Raw genomic sequence first — 13,879 nt, 5'->3', positions numbered from 1 at the left:
GAGAACTAAGAAGCAATCCAGGAAACTGAATTTTAACCCCGTTATCTGCTTTCCAAACACTAATAAGATGAGGCTTTGGAAACCATCTAATGAGGAAATAGTGACTAAATACACACCATTATTTCTCCAAGGGCTCTGAGTGCTGTTAGCATGGTGAATGCCGAGTATGAAAAGCACTTGCATGTTGCACACATGGGATATATGACATTGTAGGTGATTTTCACATGCAAAATAATTTTGCTGCACATTTATTTTTGGTTATTATTACTTCTTTATGACGTTTCCCCTTACTGGAGTAAAGCAGTTTTCTTTCTTCAGAGAAGTGGAAATATGCTGGCTTGGCTAATTGTGAAAACAAATAGCAAGGTACAATTTAAAGCCACCTAGAAAGGTTACCCTAATGGGTTTTGTCACATTTTTGGAAAACCCATAAATCATCTGGGAGAGATATCTGATGACATACAATTGTTCCTCCGTGTCTGTGGGGGATTGGTTCTAGGACCCTCCAAAGATACCAGATTGGAGGATGCTCAAGTCCTTGATATAAATGGTGTAGTATTTGCATATAACGTAGGCACATCCTCTTGTATACTTTGTCATCTCTAGATTACTTATAATACCTAATACAATGTAAATGCCATGTAAATAGTTGTTATACTGTATTGTTTAGGGAATAATGACAAGAAAAAAGTCTGTACATGTTCAGGACAGACACAACCACTGTGAACCTTTTGATCTGTAGTTGGTTGAATCCGCGGATGCAGAACCTGTAGATGTGGAGGGCCGATTATGTAACCAAAAGCAACCAAGGCTCATTCTACCAGGGAGAAAGAAGAAATAACACAGAGATGGCTAAAGAGAAAATGCTGCACTCACCTTGTCTCTGTTTACAAAACAGATGTTCTTTTAAGGTGTGGAAGCAAGGAAAGAGATTTCATTTTTATTTTGTCATTCTATTTTAAAATTTTTATTGAATTAGTACAGTCATGCACTGCATAATGCTGTTTTGGTCAACGAGGAACCGCATATGTGACAGTGGTCCCGTAAGATTAGTACCATACCGCCTAGGTGTGTGGCAGGCTATATCATCTAGGTTTGTGTAAGTACACTCTCTGATGTGCACATTACTACAAAATCACCTAATGATGCATTTCTCGGAATGTATCCCTGGCGTTAAGTGACACATGACTATATATACGTTAGAAAAGTGCATATCAAAAACTCACTGCATTTTTTACACATTGAACACACCTGTACTAAATGGCACTGAATTGTTCACTTTAAAGTGGTTAATTTTATATTAATGTGAATTTCACCTAAAAAAAAAAGCAGCCGCAGCAGAACTCAACCAGCCACCCACATAGCTCCCTTGGGCTGCATTTTTGTTGGAAATGTAGGAGTGAAATTGCTGGGGCCAAAAGGCTTTCCCATCTCCACTCTGACCAGCAGAGTTATGAGAGCTCTGCTTGTTCCACATATTCGTCAGGCTCTTTCATTCAGCTGTTTCTGGTGGGTGGGTAGTAGTATTATATTGAAACTGTAATTTTCCTTTCCTAGATGGCTAAGTGACCTTTTCATATATTTATTGGTCATTTGAATTTTTGTAGTTCTGTTTTAAGTAGAGATCTTTTTTTCCCTAGTAAAATTTCTGAGAGTGCTATCACTTCTCTTCCCCAACCATAATCCACTTCAGGAAACTTAAAGAATTTGGCCCCCATCTCCAGGAAGCATTACAAAAGGTACACTGCCCTCATTGGTGGCCTAGAGGCCCATTTGGCTAGGTTGTTCACCCTTTTCTTGTGGGATGCCTGTGGGAGGGCGTTTGAGCTGGAAGACGTCTCTGGCCCTCGCTGTTTGGTTGGGGATGCAGTCAGAAAGAAGTACAAAAGCGTGTCGGTTCAGGGAGCCCCCGTGGCTTCCTGGCAGCCACCTGGCAAGAACAAGGAGAGGGTGCCAGAGGAAGAGAGGTGGCTCCCCTGACCTGGAGAGGGGCAGTCCTGCCCTCTGTGGGCGAGAATGCTGAGACCTTCACAAAGAAGCGATCACGGCATCAACTTCATTTCTTGCTGCTGCTGCTGTTGCTCTGTTTCATTGTCAGGGTTTTTAATACCCATAGGTTGCCTGCCCGCATTAATTGATTAATTGGTTAGTTTATTCTTGAATTCATCCAATAAGTGTCATTGAGCTCTTATTATATCTTCAACATTGGATATAAAACATGAAACAAAGCCCTTGCCTTCATAGAGACAAAAAATAATCAGTAAAAACATAATGTAATGTCAAGTGATTACAGGTGTGCTGGAGAAGAATGAAACAGGGAGGGGATGCAGAGTGGTGGCAGCAGATGGCTGGGAAGGTCTTCCGGAAGGCAACATTTGAGCAGAGAGCTGAATCAAGTGAGGGAGTACCCATGTGGCTGGTTCATGGAAAAGCATCCAAGTGCAAGAAACAGCAGTTTGGAAGCCTGAGGCAGGAGGGACAGCACAGAGGCCACAGTGGCTGGAGCACATAAGCAAGGGGCACAGAGGTCAGAGGCCTGGTTAGGGTGTCATGGGCCTTGGTGAGAAATTTGAATTTTACTCCAAGTGAGAGGATAAGGCAGTGTAGGGCTGTGCGCCAGGAAAAATGAGCTGACTGGGGTTTTTAAAGGCTAACCCTGGCTACCTCATGGAAGAGACACCATCTGACTCTTTGGGTCCAGCACAGCTGCCCCACTCCAAGCTCACCCTTTCCCAAGACTGTCAAGGACTTCCAGAGATGGCTTCGCCCTGTTTGTCCCACTTGCCTCCCCATCTGCCATCTGGCCTTGTGTGTCATTGCTCTTGCTTCAAGTTTCTGCTCTTGGGTCCTTGTCCCTATCTCCACACCCTGGTGGTGAGAGGATCCCTGGGCAGAGCTGGAGCAGGACCTGCTAAAGAAGAGCTGACACTTCCTTTAGTGCTCTCTCTCAGAGGGCCCTCTGTGCTCTCCACAGTGCTGTTTTGAAGGGGAGAGGAGCAAGATTGAAATATGCCCTGAGTGTTGTAGGGGCTTGAAATCTATCTAGTCTTTCTCTCTGCCACCCGTCCATGTGCCTTTCTGAGCTACATAAACCACGTGAGAACTACACTGACAGCAATTTCCGATTAACCAGCAGAAGACATACATTGTCAAGCACCTTCTCTGGATGTGTGAGGGGTATGAGGCCTCTGGAGACACTTAATTGGTGTTTGTCTCTAGGCATTTTTGGTTGTAACAGAATCATCCTTCTTTTTCATCATGTAGGACTCATCAGTATGTACTTGATCTCATGCCCTCTCTCCTGTTCTGCAGATGCACATAGCACACGTACACACTCACATGTGAACACTCACATGTGAGCACTGATGCTCTGTTACATCCATAGTAGGTACACAGATTGAAAATATTCGTCAGGACTCATAAGTCAAAGTACTTACATTCCCTGAGCAGCGCAGCCTGGATAGAGGCTCCCTTGCCAGGTGTTCCTAACACAAACAGGCATATAATTGGGTCGTAGCAACAGTCTTTTCCAACATGTGGGTCAGAGTCACATCTCTGCTAAACACCTTTGCTGCATTCAAATACCCCTAGGGTCTGTCTACTTCTTTTAACATGAGTGACTTATAGGAACCTGGAATAGAAGAGGAAGGGAGGGGGGATTGTTTACCAGGCATGACAGAAAATGGCTAAAAGATGAATAAAAGTTACCTATATCTCTTTTCCTTCTGGAAATAGCTCTTGATAAAAGTGAATAAAATCCAGATCTTCTCCACTCAGAAGAGATGTGGCAAAGTGAAGTGAATGCTTGTCCTAAACCTCCATAATAGTTAGAAAACTGTGATTAGTTCTTCAGAGACCAGGAGACTCCTGTCTTGGATACACCATCTACCCTAAGTGCTGATGGCCAGTTACCATTATGGATAATGTATCCAAAATGACTTGCTATGACCTAATGTGGTCTAGTGATTATATTCCCTTAAGCTTTGTTTATAACTTTGTTACCAAGTATTATGAAATGATAGCAATTGAAATTGAATATTTTTTCACTTCATGTATCCTTTTGTGAAATTTTTATTTCAAACTATTATAGACCAAGTAAAGAATTTACATCGGTGTGTTCAGTTTCTGAAAACTGCAACTTGTGATATGTGTGCTTTTTTATATGCATATTACACCTCAATAAAAAATTTAAAATACAGCCCAAAACTCTCTTAAGCCCTACCTCATCTTATGGTTTATAGAAATTTCCATGGGAAGTTTTTTATAGTGTTTTCCAGAAAGGAAAAAAAGGAATGTTAAACACAAAAAGTGAACTTTCCGCCATCCCCCTGACAAGTGTGGCCTTGATCACTGGAGGGTGTTTTGCCGTCTGGGCTGGCTGGAGCAGTCCTTGGAAGCACTGAGTGTGTGCAGATGAGGGTCTGCCCAATACAGGCCCTCTGGGCCACGTGAGGGGAGGAAGCCAGAATGTGAGGCAGGACTGAGGCAGAACCTCTCTTTTGTAATGTCGTGAATGGGAAGTGCTTCCCCTCCCTAGAATTGAAATAGACTCGTCCGGCAGTGCTTCTCTCCTCAGAGGATGTGAAATAGTGAGTTTGGGTTCTTTTTGCAACCTAGGAGTTTACCAGATGTTGGCCGTGCCAGAGATTGCAGTCTTTGGCACAGGGCGGGGAGAGGCAGACTGAAGGCTCCTATACTACCTTCCCTTTAAATAATCTGTTTCCTCTCTCTAATGACGATGTTCTGTGACTCTATCCTGAATCTCTTGGAGGTTGAAAATTGGCAGCAGAGTGAATCCCTGGGCTGCAAGAGGGATTTAGTTGGACACAGTGGGGGGCCAGTGCATCTCTGATCCTCTTCGTGGGATAGGGGGCCACTTTGCTGTCGTTTAGAACCACCCTTATGGAAGAGGCAGTGGACTCTATTCAGCCTGCTACATGCCATGCAGAGTCCTTCGTAGTTAATGATGAGGGGTTGAGATGTGTTGCATTTACATGAGAGTGTTTTCTAAATAATTTATTATAAATGTCTACCTGTAAGGCAACTGGGATAATTAAAACATCCCAAGAATTATTTTTTCTGTCTGGAGCTGATAAGCTCTGGAACCCAAGTTTGGTGGCCAGCGGTCACTGGCTGTGTTACTGAATGCATCCATCATGCTCAGTCTACAGACTTGTGTGTTTGTTTCCAGCTTAAAGACAGAGACTTTGGAGAGATGCCCTAAGATAGACACATTTAAAGTTGAATGACAATAAATTTCACTGATCACTTTTTAAGAAACTATCTATTTGAAATAATCAATTGCTGGCACCATTGACTCTACTTTGTGTCTGTTTCCTTTAAAGATATGTAGTGTTGGTAAGTGTAATTTAGTAACCTGTAGTTAAGATGCTAACGTTTGATTTTATAGCAAGAGAAGCACTTGAGTGTGGCAAGGCTGTTTGTATGTAAGCAGTAATAAAGTTAATGTCAGGTTGCCCAGAGGTGAGTTTTATGCCCATTTTACAGACAAAGAATAAGATCTAGAGCCAGAGGCCAAGAAAACAGATCTCTTGTTTCTCAACCCAGTACTTTTCCCACTAGGCGACAGTGTGAAGCTCTGTGCCTTGTCATGCCAAAGCTTTGCACGTTGGTGCTATTGGGTCACTGAAATTGCAGAATTCCATAAAGAGGCTTGGATTAATCACTGAAGGAGAAGTAGAAGTGTTTTTATCATCACTTCATGGATGATTGTTAAGCTTGCTTTATTGTATTTAGCACTGTAATACTATATTTTATGGATATAATTAATACAGTATAGGTCATTTATGTTGCTTTCATGTAATTTTTGCCCACCATTCATTGTTGGTCCACGACAAAGCTAATAAAGATAGATAAGTGTCTAGGCAGGAGTTGAAAATGCAGCTTGTCATTCTTTAAGACCTGTGCCACCATAGACCAAGTCTGGCCAGAAATAGGTCATGTTTATGTTCCTTGAATGATCAGGATGGGCTTGAGATCATAAGGTGACACTCTCAGGACTTAGAAGTACAGAAGTGTATATGCGAGTGGCCTGTTGTCAGGATTCTCAATGACCCAGGCATTCAGGAAGGTGAATCTTGGTATTTCCCTTCCATGTTCCTGGGCTCTTGATGGAATCTTGGCTTTCTGAGAAGGTTTCCTCTGGTTCCAAGTTGCCTCTCCCTGAAGTGATGTCCTTTCCCTGCCCAGGATTTTGCTTGTTCCCTTTGCCTTGCTGTAAAGGTATAAATCATGTGAAATGTCTGTTTTATATAACAAAAGCGATTATCCTTCCCTCCATGTCCTAATCCCAGCTTGCTCCTGTTTATTCACTCCTCTTATAATCTGTCAGGAAGAAGTGGCTCCTTAGGCAAACTGTCCTTGGCCCAGCAGGACAGTCCGCCTCCCTGAAGAGGACACAGTATATGGCTAAGGGACATTGTCCAAACTTACCCAGGAGTGGGGTCTCCAAAGACCAGGGCAGCCTTGGGAAGGTTGTCCTAGGACCTTAGATTTTTTCCAGGGAGATCTTGGGCGTAGTGGCTTGACCCTCCTGTGAGCCCCCCTGTGCAGAGCCCACCTGATTGACACCTGAGATGGGTGCATGCCCAGAATCCAGAGACTGAAGAATGTCCTGCAGCGGTCTTGCCATTCCCCAAAAGCCTGTGCCTTCTGGTCGATGCTGAAGTGCCTGAACCATCTAGATGCTCCATAGTAGCAACAGGTCAGGCCACAGTCCCACCTTCCTTATTTCTTCCATCCACATAGCTCCCATTCTCCTGCTTTCTCTCAATGTCTCTGCCCTGCCAAAAGGGTATAGTAAATAGAGGGGAATCCTGAAACATAAACCTGTCTTCTAAATACCTTGACATCTTGCCCACAACCCATAAACTTAATTGTTTTAAACAATTTTAAAACCATTTTCTGCAAGTCCACCACTGCTGGGAGTGTGCCTGCTCTTTGTCTGAAGGCCAGTCCTGACACTCTGGTTTTCCTTTTCAATTGTTTGAATTTTTCCTTTTTTTTTTTGCACAAAAGTGTTCTGTGTAAAACATTTTGAAGTTTATTTTTATGTTTTTGTTAGACCATGGAGTCAGCTTTTAGGACTAGAAAAAATTAAGAGAAAATTTAGATCTTCAGAAGTGTTAGTCACTAAAAGTAACTTATGTAGAAAGAAAGCGTTTTTCCTCTTTTTGCACTGTACGCCCCCTACTGCTTCTGACTTTGGTGTCCCTAATGTTCTGAGAAGAAATGTATTCTTAGTTGGGAATTGCTTGGAATGCTTTGGAAATATTTTCCAAGTATTTGAATAGTATCCTTTCATTAAGTCATAGAACACTTTGCCTGGCTCATAACATAAGAGCTTTTCTTCTTTAAGCAAGAAACTGAGGGAGGCCAAGATTCAGTGGTTTTCCACGTGCTGCACCAGGAAGTCTCAGTGCAGGGCACAGAGCAGATCACAGTTTCTTTACTTTGTCTGTCACTGGGCCTCACTATTTTAGAGAAGAAGAGCACACAGAATAGGCAAAGGGAGGCAGAAATGAAAACTGCAGTCACACTCATCTGTGTCCCTGCCCCCACTCCAATCCTTAGGAAGAGGAATGCTTGTTAGATTGGGCCTCTTTCATCCCCTGTAGGGCCCTCGCTTCCTCCCATCCATGTGCCGGGTGAGCCAAGAGGTCCCCATGTCCCGAGAAGGCACTGGTGGTGCCCTGCGGAATGAAGGCAGGCATGCTGGTCCCAGACATAGTAGCTGCTGTGCTGCCATCCTCAGATGTGGACTGGAGGCCCATCAGCAGTGATTACCAGAAAGCTATCTTCCCCATGTTTGGAGGACAGCTGACGGTATTACCTAGCAACAAAAAGAGCTGGAATCAGTTGGGGAGAAGAAGCGGGATGAGTGTTATTAATCAAGCTGAGATGATGCATTGTGGTTTAAAAATGGAAAAGGAAGGGACAGATTAAATATTGACATTTACTGTATTCCAACTGTGGTAGCTTTTGGCTTGTCTGACACAAACGCATCTATTCACTGAAAGGGGAAATAAAATCTTCATCTAACTTCTGCTTCGAGGGACTTCAGTTAAAAAAAAAAGAGAGAGCTTAATATGATTCATTTCCAGCCTGGCCTCAGTTGAGAAGCTTAGTTACCGAAGTCTGTAAAAGCTTATTTCTTAATGAGTTCATAATGCAGTGTGCCCACTGAAACAAATTCTGTCTTAAGGACTTCTCTCAAATCTATGTCTGAGCTTCACAAAACCAGTAAAGTGTGTCTTCTCTTATACAACGTGTTGACAATATGCATATACTATAGAAAAATATGCATTTAAACAAATGACATTTATAGTGGGAACTTGAAGAAAATGCATAACCTGTAAGAAGTTTAGGTGTCCCCCCACTGCCTCCCAGGATATAGGCTTTATCAATGAATTGTTAAATGATTGTTAAACAAGTCTTATAAAATAGTAATTTGTAACTGTTTATCTTCTCTGTACATGTTGTCCTTCAAGGACACTTTTTCTTGATACAATAGTGAGCCTAATGGGCTAACATTCAGTTTAAGGTACAACCCAACCCTGTTTACCTCAACCCTAGTGCCATTGGCCTTCTGGCATGGCAGTTAGGATGGCTCTTAAGATCTTATTTGACATTGAGGAGAGATTTCCAAGTTCATCAGATTTTCACAGTGCATAAAATCATTGTCTGAGAAAATGACCTCTGAATGTAAATGTGTGGAACTACTCAGAAGGGCTTAGGTGGTAGGATTCTTGGAAAAAGTATTAAAATTCCAATCTACATCCATAAATATAGAGTTTCATTATAGAAGTGAAATCAGAAATCATTTGTGGGGCCGACCCTGTGGCTGAGTGGTTAAGTTTGCATGCTCCGCTTCAGCAACCCAGGGCTTCACTGGTTTGGATCCTGGGCACAGACCTAGCACCACTCGTCAGGCCATGATGAGGCAGCATCCCACATAGCAGAGCCGGAAGGACCTACAACTAGAATATACAGCTATGTACTGGGGGGCTTTGGGGAGAAGAAGAAGAAGAAAAAAAAGAAGATTGGCAACAGATAATAGCTCAGGTGTCAATCTTTAAAAAAAAAGAATTGCCTAGGAAGATTAAAAAAAAAAAGAAAGAAATCATTTGGTCTAATGGCCTTGGTTTGTAAATTTGGAAACGGTTTCAATTCCAGTGTCAAAAGGTGAATGTGGATGGTAGAAGGAGTAGCTGGAATTGAGAAAGGAATTCAACCTAAATCTCTTTTGTTCTTTAGGTGACAAATCTCAGAGCTTGAAATTCTACTGACAAATGAAATTCTAAATGTTTCTCCTCTGTTTCTCTAAGCCTGCCTTCAGTCAACAAATGTTTTCTATTCATCAGCCTAAGAAACAGCTTTGGTGCTGTCACTTGCAGTGAGTCCATTTATTTATCTTTTAGAGAAAATAAAAGGGTATTTTTTTTCTCCTTTCCTGAAGTATGAGATGGTGTTCTTGAAAGGGGATTGTTAGTAAGAATGTGGCCTAGTAAAAAGGAAAGAAATACGTCAAGGATTCTTAAATCTTCCCTTAGCTGCTTCTCAGAATTGGGTCAGTAACCTTCAGAGTAGCTAAGATGTGTCAGGAATAGGTTAATAAAATTGCAAATTCTAGAACAAAAAGAGACCTCTAAGGTCATCGGGCCCAGCCTCCTGTATTTAGGCAATTAAGTTATTAATTTTGTACTGAGATGACAGCTGAAACTCAGAGGAATTATATGTCCCACCTAGATCATGTAGAAAAATCGTAGCACTGTTATTTTACAAAATTAAGCAAGCTTGAAGATTTTCATTCATCTCCTAACTCAGACAGTTTGCCTTTTCCTTCAGCTGCCAGCCTCTTTGTGGAATATTTTTTCCCATTGATTTTTCCTCCCTCCTCGCCCTTTAAGGTCCCTCTTTTAATTCTGTAACAAATCCCAGGCTCTCTTGGCTGTCCTGCCACCCCTCTGGCCTCCTCTTCTTGGCCTGAAGGAGATTTGGCTGTGTCTGGAGGAACAGGAAGAGTTATTATGCAGAGGACAGGCACCAGCTGTTCTGCATCAGTACCAATGAGAACACAGGAGGAAATGAGCACCAGTGGCAGCTTTGAAGATTTAGGTTAAGCATAAGGAATTGAATCCTAAGTTGTGATGACTGGCAGGAATTGGAGTAGATTGTTAAGGAAGATTGTGGAATCTGCTTCTCTCGAAAAACAAAACACTTACCTTAAAAATAAGGCAACCTCACTGCCCAGGATGATTTTAGTGAGATCTTGCTTACAATCATGGGGTGAGCCAGGTGGCTCTGCCCCCATCCTCCCTCTTGATTCTACTAAAACATTTTCAGGGGATGAGAATTCCACAGTCAGTAGCACAGTCTATTGCTTAACAAGTCTTTTGTTGAAGATATTAATACCATCTTTTCATCTGACCTAAATCTTTCCTGTGGAAGTTAAGCCATGTTCCCAGTGGAGATGAAGAGAAGTGGAAATCAGAATTCATCCTTTAAAGTATCTAGTTAAATTTAGAGTGTTTAGAGTTAAGGAGACTCAAGAATCGACACTGAACTGGGTTGCACCATTCAATAGTTTCAGAGAGAAGGACTTCACAGAAATTTGACTCTTGGTTTTGGTATTTGAGTCAAGGTCTCCCGTAGTTGAGGTTCACAAAGGGATTGGGAGATGGGAGGAAAAGGGTGTGAATTAAAGGTTTGTGGCAATTACCGCCAAACCACTGCATTAACGTAAGCCAAAATTAAAACCACGTAGTATAAAATGTCATACTCACACATGTATTTGCTTCAGCAAATCTGAAGGTGCTTGGCCCTGCAACTGGCACCTCAGTGGATTTGAAGATAGATAACCAAGCAGTACAAGGATTAGAACCCCCTCATTAATAATCTTTTAAAATTGTGTTTTTATTAGTTTAACAAAACATAAAAAATGTGCATGTATTCAGGGAATGCAGTAAGATGAATTAATGAGTTTTAAAGCTATAATCTTCAGTTAATTAGTAATTTCCATCCAGACTGTTGCCCGACTCATAATGAGCATTCAGTCTAAATAAAGTTTAGACTGCTTAGTTATTGGGAATTTTATTTAGCTTTTTATTATAGCTTAGAAAAGGGTTCTTACACCATTTTTAAAAGGGTGACTGTTGTACATTTTGAGCCTTTCTTAATTATTACTATTTTTCAAAACAGTTCACTAAGCCCTGTAAGAAGGCACAAGTGGCTTTCGTGTCATAATATCAGATCAAAACACATTTGGGGGGCCTTAATTTTCTTGTATCTGACAAAGGTCCCCCCTTTTGAGAAGAAAGAAGGATGACTTCTAAAAACCAAAACTATGGTGAGAAGGAATATTTTGTCAATGGGGAGGGGGCAAGAAAAGTCCTTTCAACTGTCACCATGGGAGGAAGCCCAGATGAGAATGACATTGAAGAAATCCTTCTGACCACACACCTTCCCCAACTGTGGAAAACCTCCACGATCTCCTTCCTTTTTCACTCTTATCTCTCCTTCCAATATTATTCTTGGGACAAACAGCCAGGTCTCCATTCTTCTAACAATAAGACATCACCATTGTCTCATTTCCTTTCCAACCTATTTCCAATTCCCATCTACAATGAATTACCTTCATGATTCACAGGGAATTTTGGTTTCCCATTTAGAAGCACATATCTGGTGTAGAGATGTTGTCCAAGACTCTGAAATTTGGAAATGTTAAGAATAACTTGAAACTGTTTCTTTATGGAGGGTTGTTGGATCTTTTAAAAAAATATTAAACTAACTTGATAGAGTCACTGTATATACAATCTTAGCAGCTATTTGGGTTGGGCTGGCCCTAACCAAGCACAGGAATAGCACCTCTGTTTATTTTCCCACCTTTGGCACATTTGAGGTGTTGTCTCCTGATTGTGTTCTCCAGGACTCCTCCTGCTCTTTGAGGTGATGTAGGTGATGTCAGAGTGTAGAAGTGCATCTCTCGCTCTCTCTCTCGTTGCAGAATGATGTCCAGTCTCAGATGTTCTTTCATGTTGTGCACACATAATACTACCCATATAGTGCCTTTTTGGGGAAGACTTTGCCTTGGCAACGTGTTCTCCTGCCCCTTCCCTCCTGTGGGAGGGAAGCATTATTCCCAACTCTTTGGTGAGAGGAGATAAGATTGGTGAAAGTTTTGCTGTCCCTTGTAGGTGTTCATGAACCCATGTGAAGTTTGACATTCAGTTGCTGACTCCCAGAACAAAAGTCCAGTCTTTTTAACTGAATAAAGGCAGATGCCAGAAGCCTCATCAGTAACAACAGGGAAAATTTAAAGAAGCCTTAATCATTTCTGTAAATGCTTCGGTAAGATAATATGCTACTACATGAATGTATATTGTTGACAGTAACCACAGAGACAGGAAACAAGTTATGAGACCATGGTACCCATAATTTCTGAGGCCATAGAACAGGCCATCAAAAATAGATGGTGTAGCAAATTTAGAATTGTTTTTTAGAATGGAGAAGAAACCACTGGCAATCTACTACATTTCCAAATACTACAACTATTAAGGTAGCTTGAAGTGGGCTTCAAGCCCCACCTGCCCACCCCCCTCACTCGTTCTCACTGACAGGGTGAAATGGGGGGAAACCCAGAGGTTCCAGATTTACAGCCACTGGAGAGGCAGTTTTGGAGGGGCACAGGCGGGATGGGAAGGTCTCTGTGCAGCCCAGGGTGTGTGAAAGCAATTGCAGGAGGAAAGTGCTGAGACTGTCATTGTTAGAGGACGACTGGGGGTGAGGAGCAGAGTGGGAAGCTTACTTTTCCTCCCATACCTGCTAACATGATTTCAGCAAAAACCCTGACTTTTCCATCTTCAATCTTAAACAGGTAGAATGGCTAAGTATTAATATTAATGAGCATAATAACAATAATAAAACTGGCAGCAGCATGAAATGAATGTGGTCTCCTGCAGTAGAAATATTTACCCGATGTGTCCTGCCAGTTGAGAGATTTTGGCATTAAACCTAGACATTACCTCATCCTCCTGGGCAGACAGCCGATTTCGATGCTAAGCAAGTCTGCAGAAGTGAAGAGCTGAATACCTGCCTGATTAGCTGCATAGCCCCAGACCATGGTTGGAAGTGATTTCCTTGAGCGTGTCTGTCTGTCTGGGTCTCACCCTTAGTTCCTTTCTTTCTTTCTCCAGCCCTCCACAGGGTTGTCATTGTCTATTTTCAAATTGTGCTGATTTTTTTTTTTTATGTTGAAGGGCACATTGTGAAAAGGTCTGCCAACCAGGTGGGCAGGTATTAATATAAATAGAGACCTGAACAGTTAGAATTAAGAGGAGGAAAAGTGAAGTGCCTTTGTGTGTGTGTGTGCGTGTGTGCGTGCACACACACATATGCACACAAACATCCCCATGCTCTCAGGCACACACACCCCTCTTTCTTTGTAAGAATCAGGGACAGGTGAATGAAACAGATTTTTTATTTTGTTTTGGTTTGTTTTAATTTATGGTAAGTACAAGGGGCATTCTACAATGAAGGAAGTTTTATTTCAAGATTTTTAGCAAGTAAAATAATACTTTGAAACATTTGAAATTGTACCAAAAATGTGTTTTTGATATTTCTAACCTAAGAAAACATAACACTTAAAATCCTTTTATTTACTGGCCTCACACATCTTGGAAATTAGTATATGGATACAGTGTAGAAGTTCTGGATAAGCACAATAGAAAATCTAGGTTAGAAAGTAAAATCTTTGGGTGATATTGAAAATGTTGAGAAGGCTTTGAATTATCACTAAAGTAGCAAATATTCATTCCATAAATTTTCCAGATAGGGTATGGAAAACCACTCCATCTGCTCC

At 41.7% G+C, this 13,879-nt stretch overlaps 1 protein-coding gene across 46 annotated transcripts in view; it reads left to right on the top strand.

Moving 5' to 3' along the window:
* LDLRAD4 (low density lipoprotein receptor class A domain containing 4) overlaps positions 1-13,879 on the top strand; it is a 429,284-nt gene that overhangs the window by 280,214 nt on the left and 135,191 nt on the right. The gene's annotated exons all lie outside the window — the stretch shown is intronic.

This window comes from Equus caballus, chromosome 8 (genome assembly GCF_041296265.1).
Source record: "Equus caballus isolate H_3958 breed thoroughbred chromosome 8, TB-T2T, whole genome shotgun sequence".
NCBI lineage: Eukaryota > Metazoa > Chordata > Mammalia > Perissodactyla > Equidae > Equus > Equus caballus.
This window is presented reverse-complemented; position numbering and strand designations above follow the sequence as displayed.